Source organism: Heptranchias perlo, chromosome 26 (assembly GCF_035084215.1).
Source record: "Heptranchias perlo isolate sHepPer1 chromosome 26, sHepPer1.hap1, whole genome shotgun sequence".
NCBI lineage: Eukaryota > Metazoa > Chordata > Chondrichthyes > Hexanchiformes > Hexanchidae > Heptranchias > Heptranchias perlo.
Genome location: NC_090350.1, coordinates 28,836,029 through 28,858,319, shown reverse-complemented (window position 1 = coordinate 28,858,319; position 22,291 = coordinate 28,836,029). Strand labels below are relative to the sequence as shown.

General features: G+C 42.7%; 1 protein-coding gene across 2 annotated transcripts in view; it reads right to left on the bottom strand.

Moving 5' to 3' along the window:
* The window catches only part of LOC137342840 (uncharacterized), a 149,967-nt gene that overhangs the window by 15,269 nt on the left and 112,407 nt on the right, over positions 1-22,291 (bottom strand). The window contains exon 5 of one of the 2 annotated variants that reach the window (XM_068007021.1): positions 904-1,075. The exons of the other annotated variant lie outside the window; for it this stretch is intronic. The gene's annotated coding sequence lies outside the window, so the exon portion shown is untranslated. Of the gene's footprint in view, positions 1-903; positions 1,076-22,291 lie in introns of those variants that run through there. 2 annotated transcript variants of the gene reach the window in all.

Here is a 22,291-nt window from a genome sequence, read left to right as displayed (position 1 = left end):
AACAACACTCAAGAAGCTCAACAGCACCCAAGATAGGACAATCTGTTTGATCAGCACCCCTGCCACTGAACTCAGTATCAACCTCCCAAATCACCAGCACACTGTGTCTCCTGTACGTACTATCTACAGGATGCACTGCAGCAACTCCCAGCCCATAAAGGCCAAGACAGATAAAAACAGAAAGATCATGAGAACACTATTACCTGCAAGTTCACCTCCAAATGATACACTATCCTGATTTGGACATATACAACCATTTCTCCATCATTGAGTCAATATATTAAAATTCCCTGCCTAACACTATTGTGGGAGCACCATCACCACAAGGATTTTAGCAGTTCAAGAAAGCGACCTACCACCCCCTCCTTTGAACAATTAAAGATTGGCAATAAATTTTACCTTAGTAGGATCGTCCACATCCCAAGAACAAATTTAAAAAAATAAAGAATTAAAGACAGGGTTCAGGAAAACTGCCAGCACATATGGGACCAAACCCTAGCAAAAGTAGACATCTTCTGGAGTGGAGAGGCGAAAGTTGGATAGAAGCAGAGTATATACTGCAATCTGTGTGCTCGTGTACTTGAGTTAGGGCCAAAGTGCTGAATTCCTTTCACATTATTTCAGACCTGGATGCAACATAAACAAGGTGATAGGTGTGGTTCAAAATCAGTAAACAATTCAAACTTGAAAGAACTCCAAACTTCAGATCCAGGTGCTATTTACAGTCCAGTACTTTTGTAGTTATCCTGAATTACAGAGTGAAGTTTCTTACAGGTACATAAGTGGCATAACATTTACATTTTGCTCTTGAGGTTGAACTGGATTTGATTTGGTATATTTGTAAGAATGTAAATGAGGTTTATAAAGCAGTAAGTAATCGGAACAGAATCTCACACAGTTCCATTTCAGTAGTAAATACTGGATTTTATTCAGAATAGCAAGCATGTAGTCTAACTGGCAGGTAAATGATAAGCAACGTCTTGTAGGGGAACCTTCACTGTCTGGTGCAGATGCTCAGCATGTTTGCTTGTTTCCAGCAAAGAGGCAACAACGTCTGTCTATGGGAGCTCTCAACCTAGAAAAAAGGAAATCAAATAATGAAGTTATCTTGAATAAAGTGTGGTTTAATTTGAAGTATAATATTTAGAAAAGGCATCAGATGCAAAAAAAGCTTTCTGCCAGTCCTGTCATTAATAAGTATCTGCGTGTTTGCTTCACAGTGTTTGTGATCTTTACTCACTGATGTCACCCTTTTCACAGCCCAACGATCAGGGAAATTCCGGACGGCAAACAAACATTGTCCTTATCCACCAGTCCCTCCACAACCTCGCCCCTTTCCACCTCTGTAACCTTCTATAGTCCCACATGCCAGTGCATGCCATACACTATTCTAACTCTGGCCCCCTTTGCATTCCCCCTCCCCGTTTCCTTTGTTTCGCATTCAGTCATTGACTCATCTTGGCTTTCCCTAAACCCCTCCACTTTGCTACCCCTCTCCCTTTCATCACAAATCTCCTCAAAGCTTACCTCTTTGGCCATGCCTTTGGTCACCTCCTGTAACTCTTCCCCCTTCACTGGTGTCTGGTTCAACCTCTGAGAAATGTGTTGGGATGTTTTATTACGTTAGAGGTACGTGTTATTGATATATACCTCACTGGTCTTCTAGGGAGACTGCAAATAAATCATACTGGCTTCCTAAGCCTGATCTTATAGCCGATCATACCTCCCAATTGTACTGGTTCAGTGCAATCAACACCAGGAGTCTGAAGCCATTACAGGATCCTCCTGGATAGATCAAGAGATGTGTAAGATGTTTTTACATTTAGCGCTCGTAGGAGACAGGACTCCATGCACTAACTCTACGATTCTGCTGTCAGGATAAGGGAGCTGGTTTTAATAACATAAGCTGGTGGAGTGGTACATGGACATCACTTCTGTATGATCCAAAGTACAGAAACACCAAATGTAAAAGTACCTTAACAGTTACGCAGGAAGTCACCAGGAATTTTCTGAACTGAACAAATGAGAAAAAGAAATCTGTATAACAAATGATTAGATGAGATGTGGTTTAGATAATATAAACTGCTGAAGCTTCAGTCTCATTTTTTATGTCATCTGAATCATTTCATTGTGTATATCCCCTGCGTCTTTCCTTTACTGTGTCGATACAGTTGAATTATAATGAATGTCTAATTGGTCTGCCAAGAAATGTTATGCTTGGATCAAGATCTCTGTAGATTCTTCTTAAACACAAATGCTCAACTTGTACCTTGGCCCATTTAATCATAAGTACTCCAACTGAATATATATCCTACCCTTTCATTACACAAAGTGCCATCTTTTAAGTAAAGTCATTGTTCAGTAAATGAAAGATGACTGATAGGTTCTGTGTTGACAAATTTCAGTTTGCTGAGCAAAGCAAAAGCAGATAATTATGGAGCATTTTATAAGTAAATAAAATACTACAACACAAGAAGGACTAAAATCCTCCCTCAGTGAGTGAGCAAGTGGACTGCAGTCTTGCTTGGCACAACAAGGATGAACTTTATAGTCTTTGGAAGTAAAGCCAGGCTAATGAGGTATAGGCTACCTTGGACCCTATGGCACATTGTAAGTCGAAATGGTATACATGGGATGAGAGGGTTGGCAAAAGCTGAGGAAGTTCATGTCTCGAGCTCAAGATCAAAAAAAATTTATACCTGGAAGAAGAATTCTTGCACTGTTCAGTTTCTATGATCTTTGGAAATCAAAAGATACATATCCTCTTCAGGCACCTACCACCACCGTTTACACTGACCCAAACTGACCTGTGTCCATGGGCATTTCACAAATATTTTTTATGCTAGGCTCCTCCAGCTACCTATGCCACATTTTCCCTGCTATAGGTTCAGTCTGGTGTAGGTTTCATCCATGGCCTAAAGTTTCCTTGCCTTTTCTTTTCTCCTCTCCTTCAATTTTTCTCCCCTCCTGAAGCACAAAAAAGTTGTGAACTTGGCTGTAACGTGGAAGTTGTGGCTCATTATTTTTGATGTGAGAAAATTTACTTCACTCCTGGAAGATTTCCACCGGTTTTCTACCTGCATGTATCACAACCTTCCTTTTCAAGCCCAGCTGAAGGCTTTGGTTCCTTGGCGGAGTCCTGTTCTGTGAGCTCTTGGTTTGCTTTCATCCATGTGCTCTGATACAGTACCCAAGTGAACATTCTTGATGTGTAAGCCTAGACAATGAGTTCAGACATTTAACTCTGGCGGACATCACAGCTGAACCCAACCCTATTCTCACCTGATATCCACACACGTGCACTTCCAGTAAGGGTCATTGGATAACACCTCCTCACTAACACCTAATGATGAGGCCAATTATATTGCTCTAGCTGATAACAGATAATTCAGCATAAACCAGAAATTGAATTTGGGATCTTCCTGGTCTGTTTGGCTCAGGTACTCACTGGATAAATTCATTGAGGTAGTCTGAGAGTAGTTTTGATATTAAAGTTACAGTTCATTGCCTATTGTTGCTCCATAATAAATGTCCCTTCTTCCAATATACAGGTAGGAGTGAAAGAAGCCAAACTGTTAATAGATGATGCTGAGAATATTTTATGAAAATAGTCAAGATTTCCCAATCGAAAGTCAATTTTAATACTTTGTGGTTTATATACACTCTCCATTGACCTTTTCCTCCAGGTTCTTATCAACTGAAAAGCACGAGCTCTGGGGTTAAAGGACAAAGGCCAGCTGCTTGACTATACATATTGTGGTTCCTAAAACTAAACTCCTCTGGGAAATCTTGGCTATTTTCAAAAAGGACAAGATTTTTTAGATCATTTGTTTCATATTACAATCAGAATCAGAAGGATGTAATTGCAGAAAGGATGTAATTGCAGAAAGACTGAGGGCACTGCAACTTTAATTAATGTTTAACTTGAAACATAGCTTGCAATCAGATATTATGTTTATTATGTTTACACTTTGAACCTGTTGCTATTGGCTTTACAGTCAGACGTCCCTTTCCATCAAATCCATTTTCCTTTCAATGTTATCTACTATGAAATGTAAGTGACCTGCATTAAATGCCCCACCTATTTTATACTGCGCAGTTATGTACACAAATTATGTACCCACATCAAACACTAAAGAGCAGAGTCTTGACATCGGCAGATGGTCTTTTCCACACCCTGTGTTGAGTGATCTTTACTGTTGGTGCTGCAAGAAAATTTTGTTCAAAGGGAGATCTCCAACCTCTAAGCATCACTTTCCCCTTTTTATTGCACCTGTGTGCTGCTAGTCCCCACCAGTGAGGCATTAGAAAGACATCCTCGTTTTCTGTACCTCTGAAGGTTTGGAGGTGCAGTGTTCATTTTGTTTATATTGTAGTATGTCATTAACGGAGTAGGAGTATTGTGATCCTGCATCCGATAACACACTATTAAAGTAAAAGTAAAAGTACTTCCAGGTGTCTTTTTAAAACTCAGAGGTTAAAGTCTTTATGACTTTGTCTTAATTGCCTTTTACTTATTATTTTTTTCTGCATAGTGCTGTTGATTATTTTTCTCTTAGTAAGTCTCGCTCTGAAGAAACGTCTTTACATGACCATGGATATGTGGTCCAGATCTCAACAACTTAGAGGCCAACCTAGAAAACTAATAGAAGCTGACAACTCAAAAACAGCCCTGAATATAAACCTATGGCATGTAAAATCAATAATTACATTGAACGTGCAGTGGCACACAAGCTAGTAACTTGGAATGTTGGATATGCCCACATCTCTTCATTTGTATTGGAGGAATAAAGCATAAGTACATGAAAGCCTGAAAATATATTAAAGTGTTGAAGGTACAAGATTTATTTATTAAGATATCGCTGAGGGCATGTCCCTTCCCAACAAAATTTAGACTTTTGACATGGTATGTGATGCATTTTCCAGTATTTTAGAATCTACAATGAACATGTATGTTGGATTTTTCATCATCTAAAAGGGAAGGGCTATTAGCTCAATTTTATTGAAAATTACATTTTAATCGCCATTGAGGAATTAATTATTTTTCTTTGTGTTTTAAAACTTCCTCTCAGTAGCAATAGATGATCTATTACTGGGGGAAAAAAAAATTTTCTTTTCTTTATATTGCTTAATATCAACTAGAGAATTTGAAGCATATTTTGTTGCCCATGAGATCATCGCAGTCAGGGCTATAAGCAGTAAATTTAGAATTGTCCAAATGCTTCCAACAACCAACAACTTCCTAACCCCCCCATGCCATGACCACCACCCTTGACAAACCTTCGGTCCCAGCATCTTCCTTCTTCCCCTCCTCCAAAGCACCACTCCCATCTTCCCTGCCCTCCCCCTCCCAGGCTTCTCTCTTCTCCTGCCCTCCCAAAGCAACTCTCTTCTGCTCTCTTCCTCTCTTCAAAGTGATGCTCCAAGTTTCTGCCCACTTCCGCACTGACATTTGAGCCACTACACAATGCCAAGTTGAACTGCTGCCAGAAGGCTTGCAACAGTGGGGAGATTACTCTCCTGATTTATAACTACTCCTCTGGTCTGCATTTGGCATCTTGGCACAAATGAGATCAGGAACTCAAAGAGATGGTAGGGGAGAGAATTGAAACTTATTCCCCACTGGTGCACTGATGCTGCTATACATTGTGCTTTAGACTGAAGTTTTACACCAGTTTTTCACCAATGCAAGTTAAAGAGGAATATTCACATGGAAGACTTGAAAATGATGCTGGATTTCAGAATAGTTGAGCACTTCCAGTGTTAACATGCGTTTAGTTAATAGCAGTGAAGCAGCCAGCCCTGTTCTATCCAACTCTTCCTATAAAGAGCTTTTTGTTGGTTCTGACGTATTGCAAAGAACAAAGAATCTACTATATTTCTGAGAATAATGCATGAATCATATTAACATTTGTTTAGGAAAATATTCAAAAGTAACATTTGTAGAAATGAAATAAAGCCAACTGCAATAAATGTCAAATTGTTAGGTAGCCATGTGTCTATTTAAGGCAGTGAGTGGAGGAGGACAGAATAAATTCAGTTTCTGGCCTGTTTAAAGGACAGCCTGCAGCAAGCGGACAATGGCAACCATGCGCTAGCCTGACACATGTGGCCTCCTCTACCTGCCACCGACCCAGTTTCCTGGCTGCTTAGCAATGAAGGAAGCCTCCATTGTGTGCATAGTGGCACCTGCATAAATACAGCATTGCAGTAAAGATCCGTAGCAGTTAGCCTCTACGTCGTTACTTAATTTTACAACTTCTGGATTTTGGTGAAATTTGCTGACAGTAAACTTTGCAGGAATTCAACCTGCAGAATGATTTTTTTTCTCCCGAAGGAAAACTGTTAAATTTGAAACAATATGTCCCAGGGTTGGACCGTGAGTGTCAGCAGGATATTTTACCAAGAACGGCATCATAGCTGACCCGAGCCTTTCACCAACCGATATCCACACGCACACACTTCCAGCAGGTGTCAATCGATGGTGACCAGTCCGAGTTTGCCCCTTCCTAACCCAGGGTGCTGAGGACAGTTGTGGCATCCCTACTACCACTGTGACTGAGATCAGCTAACTCAACACAGAGAGGGGATCAAACCTGAGACCTCCCTGGTGTGTATGGCGCATCCACTCACAGCCTTAACTAGCTCAGCCATCAGGGGAGCAGATGGTTTTAAATGTTAAACAATTTTGGAGAAATACTGTCATTTCTTTTTATCATTGGACCGCATGTTTGGATTCTAAATGATCTATACAAAGCGATTACCCAAGCACTACACTGATTGTAGAGATCTTTTTTCTATTTTGTCGAGTTAAATTGTAACGAGGGTGGGTCCATTTCTGAACCCATCTGATCCTAGCAGCTGTGCTGGGTTGCATGTTTTGTGGCTCATTTGCGTCGATTCAATTTAATGCTGGCAGGATCACTCTGTATCTCAATGCCTCAGTCACTTCATAATGATAACCAAATGCATCATTTCCTTTATCTCTGGAGCACAATTGTGCAGGCCACAATTCACACTGGACAGGGTTATTGGCAGCAACGGGTACTTGTTGTTAGAGTAAATAAGCAGAGACAGCTGCAGTAAATGATCTTCATATTTGGTTTACCAGCCACTTCTGGTGCTTTCTGTATAGCTTTTTCAGGTAAGAATAAATTTAGAATCATAGAATGATTACAACACAGAAGGAGGCCATTCAGCCCATCGAGCCCGTGCTGGCTCTTTGTAAAAGCAATCCAGTTAGTCCCATTCCCCCGCTCTTTCCCTGTAGCCCTGCAAATATTTTCCCTTCACTTATTTATCCAAGAAAGTCACGATTGAATCTGTTGCCACCACCCGTTCAGGCAGCGCATTTCGTAAAAAAGTTTTTCCTCATGTCGCCTTTGGTTCTTTTGGCAATCACCTTAAACCTGTGTCCTCTGGTTCTCGACCCCTCCACCAATGGGAACAGTTTCTCTTTATTACTTTATCTAAACCCTTCATGATTTTGAACACTTCTATCAAATCTCCTCTTAACTTTCTCTGCTCTAAGGAGAACATCCCTAGCCTCTCCAGTCTACCACGTAACTGAAGTCCCTCATCCCTTGAACCATTCTAGTGAATCTTTTCTGCATTCTCTCTAAGGCCTCCACATCCTTCCTAAAGTGCGGTGCCCAGAATTGGACACAATACTCCAGCTGCGGCCGAACCAGTGTTTTATAAAGGTTCAACGTAACTTCCTTGCTTTTGTACTCTATTTATAAATCCCAGGATCCCGTATGCTTTTTTAATCGCTTTCTCAACCTGTCCTGCCACCTTCAAAGATTTGTGCACATATACCCCTGGGTTTCTCTGTTCCTGTACTCCCTTTAAAATTGTACCATTTAGTTTATATTGCCTGTCCTCATTTCTCCTGCCAAAATGTATCACTTCACACTTCTTTGCGTTAAATTTCATCTGCTATGTGTCCGCCCATTCCACCAGCCTGTCTTACTTAAATTACTTTGTTTAAAAACAAATCAAATTTTGGAGTGCCGCAACTATTATTTTTACTTATTAACCTGTCTGGATAATCGTAGGGGAAAATCAAGCAACCCCACCTCCATAGTCCAGTGTCTGGAAGCTTAATATCACACATCAGCAGAACAGGCACTGTTGTTGATCCTGAGATGCTGTATATAGATTTTTATGCCTTATTCTCCCCTCCTATCCCAAAGGTGATATGTCTTGCTTCAACATGGTTTTGCAGACACCAGCCTCTCAATGGTGCCTCAACTAAGAATCCTGTATTTATGCATGACGCTCGACGGTGAGTGTCAGCAGGCTATTCCACCATGGGGATAGGATGTGTCACAGCCAAGACTGATCTAGTACTCTCTGATGATGTCTGTGGAAAGTCCATACTGGCCAGCAATTGGGAAACCTCATTGCTGGCCTGCACAGGCAACCCGAGGACTACTGGGGAGGGCAAATAATGGTGACCCTCTGCCCCAGATGGCATTTTAATATTTGCTGCTTGCATAAAAGTACATCTCTGGAGACAACACCAGCTCAGCTACTTTACAGTGCAGCTGCTGACACTGGGGCTGTTGTCATTGGCATTGCTGTACGGTAAATGGGGTGTGAAATTGTCTTCCAGTTTCCTCGTAGATCTGAAGTAAAATGAAGGTTTGCTGCTAGAGGTAAAACTGGAGAATATCTGAGATCTCACTTCTTGTTTCTGTCAGTATCAGTCTATTTAAAAAAAAAATCCAGTGGATATTCATTTCCACACAGTATACCAGGCCTTTTACACACAGAATTGTAGCTCACAAATTATATTTCAAGCCTTGGCTATGATGTAAATTTGTGCATTTTTCTATTTCTGTTTGACTTGCCTTTCTTTCCAGGTTGATATGTAACATAATATTGATTTTCCATATGTCTCAAACTGTTCCTGTTACTTATCAGATTACAAACCTCTTCCACAGATTGCCACCTGCTAACAATGTAAATGTGTGCGATGTAATTATATTGTAGATGGGTCACACATGTTTTATGCTTTATATTGTCTATCGTATAATGTTATTTTTTAAGAAGGAGTACGTTTGCAGTTTGTCAATTGTGCAACATGATTCAGGCAGAATTGAGAGCAGTCGCCTGGATCACAAATATCCACGGTCAGTATAATCATATGTTAAAATTGCAACATTGGTCACAGGTTCTAGTTCCCCTCCAAAGACTTGAGCACAAAACTTAGGTTGGCACTCCAGTGCAGTACTGAGGGAGTGTTGCACTGTCGGAGGTGCCGTCTTTCAGATGAGACGTTAAACCCAGGCCCCGTCTTCCCTCTCAGGTGGACGTAAAAGATCCCATGGCGCTATTTCGAAGAAGAGGAGGGGAGTCCTCCCCGTTGTCCCAGCTAATATTTATTCCTCAACCAACATCATTCATAGAATCATAGAAAGGTTACAGAACGGAAGGAGACCATTCGGCCCGTGGAGTCCGCGCCGGCTCTACGCAAAAGCAATCCAGCTAGTCCCACTCCCCCGCCCTTTCCCCGTAGCCCCAAAAATGTTTTCCTTTCAAATACTTATCCAGTTCCCTTTTGAAGGCCATGATTGAATCTGCCTCCACCACCCCCTCGGGCAGTGCATTCCAGATCCTAACCACTCGCTGTGTAAAAAAAGTTTTTCCTCATGTCACCTTTGGTTCTTTTGCCAATCACCTTAAATCTATGTCCTCTGGTCCTTGACTCTTCCGCCAATGGGAACAGTTTCTCTCTATCTACTCTGTCTATACCCTTAAAAACAGATTAACTGGTCAGTATCGCATTGCTGTTTGTGGGACCTTGCTGCGTGCAAATTCTTTGCCGAATTTCCCACATTACAACAATGACTACACTTCAAAAGTATTTAATTGGCTGAAAAGCTCTTTGGGACATCCTGAGGACATGAAAGGTGCTATATAAATGCAAGTTCTTTCTTTCTAACAAAACTACTGAGATAGGGATCACAGTGGAGGAGACCTGTAAACCCCTCTGCTATCACTCCAGATTATGGGATGTTGGAATAGCAGCACACTGTTGCACCTCGCTGTTCTTTACTATGCTATTGAATTGAAATCTCCTTAAATATTTCACCAGATATGCCTCCTGATTAACTAACATAACTGCAGGTTTGCACAGTGCTGCACGTGCATCATCAGCACAATGGGGAATATTTAAGTTTAAAGAAAAATGAAGTAAATTAACCTTGTTGTCTTAATGTGTGGGCAGGTAATTAGAATGGATGTACTATAATTATTGTACTGAGTAAATACCAGGATCAGGAGGTGCCTTCCCCAGTGGCTTAATGAATAAGTGTATTACCTAATTTGGTATTGAGCTCTGTAGATCAAGAGGGCTCAGGTTCAATCCTTGGTCTGTTCTGAGTTTGCTTAGCTGAGGCAATTCTTGGGCAGTACAATTGCCTGTAGAACGGAGAGAGAGGAAAAAAACCAGCAAGTCATCGTTCTGGAAAGTGGGCATATTTTGAGTGATGAGAGGATTGGCACTTGGCAGGCTATTCAACTGTGAAGGGTACAGACAACACTTGCTGTATATGCTCATAGATGAAAAATGGCGACTTGAGCAAGTGGGAAGGCTGTTGGAGCCTGTGGAACTGTTCTCCACTAACTGTCAGTGCTTCAAGGAGAGGAAGGGAGAAAACTGGGGGGGGTGGAAATGTGCAGGAGAGTGAACTGCTGATAATTCAAGGAGTCGATCACAAGGGGTTGGTAGCCTCGTTGTTTGCGCAGAAATGGAATGTGAAGAAATCAACCTTCTAAGTGCCAACTCGGCTCAGTTGGTAGCACTCTTCCCTTTAAGTCAGAATGTTGTGGGCTCAAGCTGCACTGCAGGATTTCAGCACGTAATCTAGGGATACACTAAAGCAGTACTGAGCAAGTGCTGCATTGTCAGAGGTGCCATCCTTCAGACTGATGTTAAATTGAGGCCCTCATCTGCCTGATCTGGTGGTTCAGATGGATATTAAAGAGGCACCATTCAAAGAAGAGCAAGGTGTTCTTTCAGTGTCTTGAGCAATATTCATTCCTCAATCAAAAAAAAACAATTTTTTTATTCGTTCATGGGATGTGGGCGTCGCTGGCAAGGCCAGCATTTATTGCCCATCCCTAATTGCTCTCGAGAAGGTGGTGGTGAGCAGATTAATTGGCCAATAATTTCAGTGCTGTTTGTGGGATCTTGCTGTACAAAAATTGGTTGTTGCATTTGCCAATATAACAAGAGTCACCACCATATATAAATATTCAAGTGCTTTCATAATATCATAGTGTCATAGTATGGTCCAGCACATAAGGAGGCCATTCGGCCCATTGCGCCTGTGCCGGCTCTTTGAAAGAGCTATCCAATTAGTCCCGCTACCCTGCCCTTTCCCCATAGCCTTGTAAATTTTTTTCCTTCAAGTATTTATCCAATTCCTTTTTGAAAGCCATGATTGAATCTGCTTCCACCACCCTTTCAGGCAGCGCATTCCAGATTATAACAACTTGCTGCGTTAAAAAAATGTTTCCTCATGTCGCCTCTGGCTCTTTTGCAGATCACCTTAAACCTGTGTCCTCTGGTTCCAACCCTTCTGCCATTGGAAACAGTTTTTCCTTACCTACTCTATCAAAACCGTTCATGATTTTGAACACCTCTATATCAATTTGGGATGTTTCAAGAGATATGATAGTGTGAAACATAAAATGCAAGTCTGGCTGTATGTGACTTGGGTGTGGTGTGTGGAACGCAGAAGATTCAGCACCTGACAATGAGTTGGAAAATATATTGCTGCCTGGTGTGAGTGGGATCAGCTGGATTTCACTTCCTTCTAGCATTTTATGCAATCAATAAACTTACACATCTCTGTGGAACTGCAAGAATGGAGTAATATGAGCTGGAGTTCAAAAAATACTAAACAGAAATCATTAAATATCAGTGAAATAGTACCCCGTGCTGTATTCATGTGAAGCTCTTAAAGTGATCGGGGACCATGTTAGAGGTGTTTGCAGTGTCGTTGAAATGAACATACGTTTTAAGAGCAGGAGTAGGCCATTCGGCCCCTCGAGCCTGCTCTGCCATTTGATAAGATCATGGCTGATCTGATTGTGACCTCAACCCTACTTTCCCATCTACCAACTGTGCATAAGATTAGACTGGTTTCAATTTATCCAGAGCTCTCGGATCTGCTTTTCAGCTGGAGAATGGATTAGCTGAAGAAATTGCATCGGTGTTATTCTCAGTTCGATTAACACAGCAAAGTGAGCTGCAATAGTTTTGACAACTCATTTATAGGTGATGGACCTGACCCACTTGTGGGTCAGGTCCATCACCTATAAATGAGTTGTTCTCTATCTGGTTTCAACACATAACAGCTTTTCTTTTTTTCAGTTTCTACACTCCTCTTCTGAAGGGGCCGACTCTTGCTGAACTGTGGTTCCACAGGCGCAGGAAGCGGTCTGGCAGCTCGCTGAAGCTGGCCATTCTTCATATGTTGACCCGAGGTGGCGAGTGTCTGCAGGCTAGTTCATCGTAGATACCATAACAACCGAGCCCAATGCTTTTCTCACTCGCTGCACACAATGTGCACATCTACCAGCAGTCAGTAGGCAAGAACATAAGAAAAAACATGGTCCACGGCCCATCGATGCTCATCCCTCTATTTATTAGAGGGATTATCCCTGTCCTCGTTGGCCTACATTGGCCCCTGGTCTTCCAATGCCACAAATTTAAAATTCTCATCTTTGGGTTTAAATCCCTTCATGGCCTCGCCCCTACCTATCTCTGTGCCCTAGAATTCAAGGGGGTGGAATTTATGCTACAGCTATACAAAGCCCTGCTTAGACCACACCTGGGGTACTGTGTTCAGTTCTGGGCTCTGCACCGTCGGAAGGATATATTGGCCTTGGAGTGAGTGCAACGTAGATTTACTAGAATGAAACCTGGACTGCAAGGGTTAAATTACGAGGAGAGATTACACAAACTAGGTTTGTATTCCCTGGAAGTTAGAAGAATAAGGGGTGATTTGATTGAAGTTTGCAAGATATTAAGGAGAACTGATAGGGTAGATAGAGATAAACTATTTCCGCTGGTTGGTAAGTCTAGGACTAGGGAACATAGCCTAAAAATTAGAGCCAGGACTTTCAGGACTGAAGCTAGGAAACACTTCTACACGTAAAGGGTAGTAGAAGTTTGGAACTCTCTTCCACAACGGACAGTTGATGCTAGCTCAATTGTTAATTTTAAATCTGAGATTGATAGATTTTTGTTAACCAAAGGTATTAAGGGATATGGGGCTAAGGCGAGTATGTGGAGTTAGGTCACAGATCAACCATGATCTCATTGAATGGCGGAACAAGCTCGAGGGGCTAAATGGTCTACTCCTGTTCCTATGTTCTTCTGTTCCTATGTCCTCCTCTAGCCCTACAACTCTCCCACAAAACCCAACATTCCTCTGACTCTAGCCTCTTCTATAACATCCCTTCCCATCACGCCACAGTCTCTTAGGCCCCACGCACTGGAATTCCCTCCCTAAACCCTGCTGCCCCTCCACTTCCCCTCTTCTCCTTTAAGACCCTCTTTAAAACCAACCTCCTTGGCCAAGCTTTTGGCCACCCCTCCTAACATCTTCAACTTTGGCTTGGCTTCCATTTTTGTCTGATTATTCCTCAGTGAAATGCCTTGGGATGATTTTTATGTTAAAGGTGCTATGCAAATGCAAGTTGATGATGTTCATATATGTGCACGTTCCGTAGGGGTCATTGTATAGTGACCAGGAGTGGAAACGTTGGCTGATTTTGTCCTCCCTAGTCCAGGGATGCTCAGGCCAATTGCAGTAATTACATTTAAAATAAAAACAGAAAATGCTGGAAATACTCAGCAAGTCAGGCAGCAACTGTGGAGGAAGAAACAAAGTTAACGTTTCAGGTTGATGACCCTTTGTCAGCATCTGCAGTATTTTGCATTTGATTTAGCAGTAATTACATTGTCACTGGCTGAGATCAGCTAATTCAACACAGACCAGGGATTGAACCTAGAGCTTTTCTGGTCTGTATGGCTCAGCTATTTACTGGAGAAACTCACTGAGCCATTAAAGTAAACAAGAATGAGGAAATATATATTAATAGAGTTATACGAAGCTTAGCGCTTGGCCCTTTATACACAAAGGTATTAAAGACATATCAAATTAGATTTTCCTCCATCTTTCTGCTGGTTTAACGGCAGTACTGGCACAGGCGGATGCAGAGAATGGGTTGGGAACCCGTTATATTGGACACCTGCCCATTTCTGTGCCGAAACTGAACACACCCACCCAAATATGGGCAGTAGTATTTAACTGTGGCAGTAATGCAGTGACATCATACATCACATCTTTCATCATTAATGCCTCAGTAACATTGTACTCATGCCAGCAATCAGAGTTACCCTTTCTGACTGCTGTCCAAAAGCCCTGCTGGAAAGTGCATGTATGGATTGGCTGAAGACAGCACTGGGGCTGCCGATGATAGAAAGTTCACCAACGCACAATGTCCAGATTAACGTGAAGAATGACCACATAGGCGAGTTAATGGAGAGCTGCTGGTGCCCATAGAACCATAGCCCAGTCTGAGTCAGAGCCTTCAGATGCGGAGACAATAGGAAAATAAAGGATAATTTCAGTAAGCGAAATGTTTTGTTCTGAATCATCACTGTGCTTTGTGGTGACTAAAGGGAACTCATTGGAGTCATGATGGCGCCTGGAGTCAACCATGCATCTGCTTGGTTCTGAAATGTTTTCCTTTGGGTTGTCTATGCTTTCATGGCAAAGACTAGAGCTTTGGCGTCCATGGGGAGCAGTGTCAAAGAGATCAGCACAAGCTAGCACAGCTGAATGGCTCCCACTGAGAAGAAGAACTTGCCCCTGGAGAAAATGGAAATTTGAGCTGGAGCCAAGAGTGACTCCATGTCTCCAGTCTGACTTACCTAGGCGTACCTCCTGTTAAAAACAAAACACATTTCTGATAGTTGCTGTAGTTTTCACCTACTATGGTTTTCACTTGAGGTGAGATGAGCAGATCTATAAACAGCATAGGAATCTATAGGCTTGCAAAGGCAAAGTGGGCAAGGTGCGGAAAACACGATCGCTTCTTGTAATCAAAACAGGAGCTTAATAATTCATCAAGGCAAAGTGCTAGCCTATCCTCTTGAGAAATGTAATAGGAATTCAGTACAATAATCAAAACTGCAGTAAAAGATTACAGTATAGTAAACCATCCTGATGGCTTAAAGGTAATGTCTCTGAGCCATACAGATCAAGAAGGTCCCAGGTCTGATCCCCAGCCTGTGCAGCTGGGACAGCAGGAGAAGCACCACAACTGGCCAATATTCCCTTGTTGAAAGTGCACATAAGTAGATGCTGGGTGAGGACAGGATCACGTTTGGCTGTGATGTCCTTCACAAGGGAATAGCCTGTGAGCACTCACTGTCAAGGCTCACGTGTGAATAACAGCCATGTACTGTATCCCAGTGGGGGAATCAATGCCTTCATAAGGGAAGGAAGAGGAGAAAATTGGGAAAATAATAGTTTGTTTTTACAAGAACCTTTTCATTTGTAAAATGTTTTGCAAGATGCTCCACCAACTGTGTAAACAGAGATGTATGCATGTACGTGCTAAGGTGATGTCATTGTGTCACTGTACCACTGTTGGAAGCCTGAGACACGTGTAACAGCAGAAATGGTGAAGTCTGCTGGCCCTGTTTAAAATTTAAAGATACTCACTAGTTATTTGCTACCCGCCCTTTCTCAGATTCTGTGATCTGACCCCAGAGGGCTGTAGATGCTAAGGTGAGTATATTCAAGGCTGAGATCAATAGATTTTGGACTCTAGGGGAATCAAGGGATATGGGGATCGGGAGAGAAAGTGGAGTTGAGGTCGAAGATCAGCCATGATCTTATTGAATGACGGAGAAGCCTCGAGAGGCTGTATGGCCTACTCCTGCTCCTATTTCTTATGTTCTTATGAAAAGGTGGGTGCAAGCTCTAAGGCCCATTTGCTGTGGGTGCTAGTACATTTGGGCCTCTCCCAAGCGGAGATCCAAGAAAATGAGGCAGGAAGCACAGTGATATCATTCCTATCTCATTATCTTTGCAATTACATGCTAGAGCTTGCTCCAGGCACCAGCATACCCTCTCCTCGGCCCCGGAAACCCTCATATGAATTCATGAAAGAAAGAAAGCACTTTCCTTTCCAATCCTCAGGACACCCCAAACTGCTTCAAGGCCAATTTTTTACATTTGAATGGAGTCACTGTTGTAATGTAAGGAAACTTGGCATCAATTTTAGCACAGCAAGTTTCCACAAACAGCAATGAGGTAAATGACGAGATAATTTGTTTTTGGTGGCATTGGTTAAGGGATTTATGTTGGCCAGGACACTGGGAGAACTCCCCTGCTCTTCTTTGAATAGTGCCACAGGATCTTTTACATCCATCTGAGAGGGCAGATGGGGCTTGGGTTTAACGTCTCATGTAAAAGATGGCACCTTCAGCAGTGCAGCACTCCCTCAGTACTGCACTGAAGTGTCAGCCTAGATAATGTGCTCAAGTTCCTAACCTGTTGACTCAGAGGTGAGGATGCTACAACTGAGTCAAGGCTGACACTGAAGCACAAGGAACGGATACCTAGCATTATGGGACTCCTCCCCTTTTTCTCTGCTTTGTGCCCAGGAAATAAGTGTACTCCATGTGCACAGCACAAGAAAACCGGCCTCGATATACAAATGTTAAAATACAAATGTGCACCGCAACAGTTTGTGCTGCTGCAGTCGTGACATTTACCCCTGCACAAGCTTTCCTTGACAGCCAACATGGTGGCGTTATAACTCACCTTTAGTATCAAGAACTGTGAGTGCTCAAGAATTGGTCACGACAACAGTATTGTCCCCTTAATTTATTTAAAGGGCTCCACTTATTATTCAGGGGTAAATTCACTGTCTGTGAGCTCTACAGACCAGGAACCTCTCTGGTTCGATTTCTGGTCTGTGCACAGTTAGCCGATCGTTGTCAAAAGGTACTTTTACATTTTGCACTTCTGTAACTTGGATCGCAGGAAGTTAATGTCCACAAAAGGGGATCTTGTGTTTATATTGTTAAAATATGGGTCTATTATTCTGCCTGCAGCTCAGTCGGCAGCACTCTTGCCTCAAAACTGAAGATTATGGGCTGAAGCCCCATTCCTGGACCTCAGTACATAATCTAGGCTGATGCTGTGGTGCTGTGGTGCAGTGCTGCCCCATTGTCGGAGGTACCGTCTTCCAGATAAGACGTAAGACATTCTGTCTGCCTGTTCAGGTAGATGTAAAAGATTCTATGGCACTATTGGAAGAAGAGCAGGGAGTTCTCCTGGTTTTCCTGGACAAATTTCTTCCTGCAATCATCACCACCAAAAACAGATTAACTGGTCATTTATCTCATTGCCCATAGGTCCATAATCTTCTGACTCGAGGCAAGAATGCAACTGACTGAGGTGGAGGCAGAATAATAGACCCATATTTTAACAATGTAAACACAAGGACCCGCTGCGTGGACATTATCTTCCTGCGATCCAAGTTACAGAAGTGCAAAATGTAAAAGTACCTTTTGACAATCATCGCTAACTGTGCACAGACACCCAGCTGTGCCTCACCACCACTTCCCTCGACCCTCCACTGTCTCTGATTTGTCACACTACTTGTCCGACATCCAGTTCTGGATGAGCAAAAATTTCCTTCAACTAAATATTGGGAAGACTGAAGCCATTGCCTTTGGTCCTCACCACAAACTCTGTTCCATAGCCAACGACTCCATCCCTCTCCCCTGCCACTGTCTGAGGTTGAACCATACCATTCACAACCTTGGCGTCCTATTTGACCCTGAGATGAGCTTCTAACCACATATCCGCTCCATCACCAAGACCGCCTACTTCCACCTCCGTAACGTCGCCCCTGCCTCAGCTCATCTGCTGCTGAAACCCTCATCCATGCCTTTGTTACCTCCAGACTGGTCTATTCCAATGCTCTCTTGGCCAGCCTCCCTTCTTCCACCCTCCATAAACTTGAGCTCATCCAAATCTCTGCTGCCCGTATCCTAACTCGCACCAAGTCCCATTCACCCATCACCCCGCCGCTCACTGAGCTACATTGGCGCCCGGTCCAGGAACACCTCAGTTTTAAAATTCTCATCCTTGTTTTCAAATCCCTCTGTGGCCTCGCCCCTCCCTATCTCTGTAACCTCCTCCAGCCCTACAACCCTCCGAGATCTCTACGCTTGTCTAATTCTTGCCTCTTGCGCATCCCCAATTTTAATCGCTCCACCATTGGTGGCCGTGTCTTCAGCTGCCTCGGCCCTAAGTTCCGGAATTCCCTCCCAAAATCTCTCCGCATCTCTACCTCTCTCTCCTCCTCTAAGATGTTCCTTAAAACCTAGCTCTTTGACCAAGCTTTTGGTCACCTGTCTTAATATCTCCTTATGTGGCTCAGTGTCAAATTTTGTTTGATAATCGCTCCTGTGAAGTGCCTTGGGACATTTTACTCCATTAAAGGTGCTATATAAATGCAAGTTATTGTTGTTGTTGTGGGACCTTTCTGTGTGCAAATTGGTTGCTGTGTGTGCCTACAAAACAATAGTGACAATATACTTCAACATTAATTGTTTGGAAGCACTTTGGAACATCCTCAGGATCTGAAAGGTGTATGAAATGCAAATTCTTTCCTTCTTAAATACGAGGAGCTGATGCATGGACATTAGTCTCCTACAATCCAAACTACAGAAGTCCTAAAAGTAAGTAAGTCTGCAGTTGACAGGAGAATGTTAAGAGCAATCACTTTTGGATTTTAAGGAGAGACTCATTTTTTGAAGGGTGAATAAACTCTCAGGATTGGGTGTTGTCTCTGTACTGGGTAGCTTTTCAGGTTGGCTCATTTTCTGGAACAGCCTAGTCTAGCAACTCAGCAGAATGTCTGCCAGACAGACCCTGGAGGTGAGTTTGTGTTGTAACAGACATTACCTGTTGCAGCATGTCCTTTTGTGATGTGTGTTTTTAGTTATAACAGATGCGATTGGCTATGTCATGGGGATCATCATGTCATTGTAAAGACTTGTGTTTGCGACTGGTGTGTTTTCCAACACAAAACTGGACAACAAAGCCTCTTTAAGAGGCACATAGGAAAGCATCCGGTGGGTGTGGGGCAGACAGGAAGTTGTACAGCCATCACAGGAATGTATAGGTGGGTGAACGTGTACTTTCTGATCCACAGTGACTAAGAAACTGATTCAAGTCCAAAAATACTAATACTTTAAATAAACCAAATCAGAGATAAAGTCAGGAGGTTTGTTAATAGTGGATACTTATTAAGGGAGGCATCATTTGGCAATATCACCCTTGGCATTAAAGGGTGAAGTTAGTGATATCTGATATTGCTCCGTTGAAGTAGGGCTTATTTTCAGACTTCGTGCTCCTGCTTGCGAGTCTTGTCTGCCAGTTGTACACATCAGGAATTCACGGTTTCTCGATATTTGCAGCCAGTGTCTAAGGCTCTGCACTGGCAGCACGGACTTGGGAAATGAGCCCAAATGTATTAGCCAAGTCAGACATGATGAATAATCCCACAAGTGGGGTAAGCTCGAGCCACTCAGGTGTAATCTCACTTATGCACTTTAATTTTGTTTTGAAGTTGGCTTAATTGCAGACAATACTTTGCTCTAATAATACTGGGCATATTTTAAACAACAATAAACAGTCAAAAATTTTCATTGTGTACCATGCATGTGCAACTATGAACAATCACCTATGTATTTTCAAAGAACACACAGTGCATCAGTCTAATTGCACGCTTATTTACGAAAGCTGCCATATAGTGTTTGATGCTGGGGAAATGTTTAGATATTTATTTATTGTTTCAGAGAAATAATAACAGTAGAAGTTCTCTTCTCACAGCCCATAATTTCCTCCCCTTCCCTCCATTAATTTATGCTGGGGTTCCATTCCACAGATGCTAGCAGCCCTATTGTACAATGTGGAAGTAGCCATTCCACACATGTGGACCTAGACAGTGAGGGCGTAATTTTAACCTAACTGACCGGGCGGGAAACTCACTGGATCGGATGGAATGCTGGTTTTACACCCCGCCCAATATTGCTTTCCATTGACTTTGAGTAAAATTAGGCGGGGTGTAAAACCAGCATTGCACCCGATCCAGTCAGCTTCCTGACAGTCAGGTTAGGTTCATATTTCCCCCTGAGTATCAGCAGGCTGTATGACCGTAGAAGGCACCACAGCTGAGCCCTGTCCTCACCAAGCATGCGCAGTCCCGCAAGGGTCACTGTACAGTGTTCAGAAGTGGGGGATCCGAGCTGATTACACCCTTCCCCAGTCCCGGGACACTGAGCCCAATGTCGTCCCCATTTGAAATTGGCTAATTCAGCATTGGAATTGAACATGGAATCTTTCCGATCTATTTCCCTCGATTCCACACTGGGCAATGCGTTTAACCAACTGAGGCAACAGCAAGGCTGAAGTTGAATTTTCCATCTCAGTAAAAGTCGGTATTTTAAAAATACTGTGAAAAGTATTTGTAACAAGTTTTATCTTACTACCATTCATGAAGTAAAAAAAAATTGCAAGAAGATAAATACACCTTTCATTGCTGATGTTAAAAGATGCTGCAAATATATTCATTTCACACGCTGAAAGGAGGCTGGGGTGTTATTGGTGCACTCTGGGAAGGAACCACCTGTTCTGGGTTGAGCATGTGGTTTAACTGTTCATGGGTTCTTGGGTCCATTATTGTTTAAATCCTGTTTCACAAGTAGGTTGTAGGCTGATTATTTACAAAGCACAACAAACAGTAGACTAATGAATGTCGGGGAGGGAGATTGAGGCTGTAATAACCTATTCACAATGTAACTGTATACCACTTTCTTATTGAGCCCATAGGAGGACTACATTGTTAACATTAACCATATGTAATGCAAAATCTCATAAGGAAGTGGAATTAAAAAAAATAATCTTGGCTTCAAAGTGCTTTCGCACTAGTATTGTGAAACTGTAATGATGTTCTTATGAGGAGAGTTCCTCAGGCATAAGTGATGTTTATGAAATAAAACCTGTGGGAACTCTCTGGATTGCTTACTCTGTTTATTCAGTCCTCACCCAATGTCCACACACATCCACTTCCAGCAGGGAGTTGCTAGGTAGTGATTAAGAGCAGGAAACTTTGAAAGCTATTCAGTGATCCCCGCTGAAAGTGCACATGCGTGGCCCAGACAAACAGATTGAGGATAGAATCGACCACCTGCTATTCTGTACGGCTCAGGTGGGCAGACGTCAGCCAGTGCGTTTATCACTGAGCAAATTTCCTTCCATCCCCATCTCTCCTGAAGGCATGGGCTTATGCTGATGTACGGTTCAAGGGGTGCGGAATGCTCTTTGTACCTTCTTAATGTGTGAACTTCAATGGTGACTGTGCTATTTGACTTTGGAAGGCATTACAAATGAGCCCAATCCTGTCCTCACCTAATATCCACACGTGCACATTTGTTGAAGATGTTGTTGGATAGTGATCAGGTCAGGAATCCGAGTCAATTTCAGCTTCCCACCCCAGGGACACTGAGACCAATTGTAGCTCCCTCTTTCACCCCCACCCCCCAAAACATCTACTGTCTTTCAAACTGATTGTATTTGAAATGGAATAAACAAAAATACTTTCAATAAATTGTAAAAGCAAGATGTATCTGTGCGCTCTTGTGGATTTAAGGAGCTAGAAACCAAGTAGGCCAACGAGACAAAGGCTCTTCCAACCATTTGCCATTGATGGCGGCCTAAAGTTGGTGGTGAAGTAACCAAGGTGGTACTTGCCTCGGAGGTGGCTACAGAGAGCTGAGTGGTTGAACCACTTACACATTCAGGCCAGCAAAGTGATTTCACTCCTGCTGGCTTGCGTGTACCTTTTCCAAGTAGTGGCTACTGTCAAAAAGCCATGAACAACGACTTTAAAAGAATTGTGGAGCAGAAGTGTGTGCATGTGCAGTGTAAATGTGGATCTGGTGCTGTAGGAACCGCCCACAATGTAAACAATGCTGTTTTGCAGAACTGGAGTTCCTGAAAGCACTGCGGAATCAATAGAAAGAAAAATACTGCAGATGCAGAAAATCTGAAACAAAGATAGAAAATGCTTTACACACACAGTAGGTCAGTCAGCACAAATGGAGAGAACAGACAAATCAATGTTTTGAGGGTGCACTGCACCCATCTTTGGAACACTGCAGAGCCATTTCCGC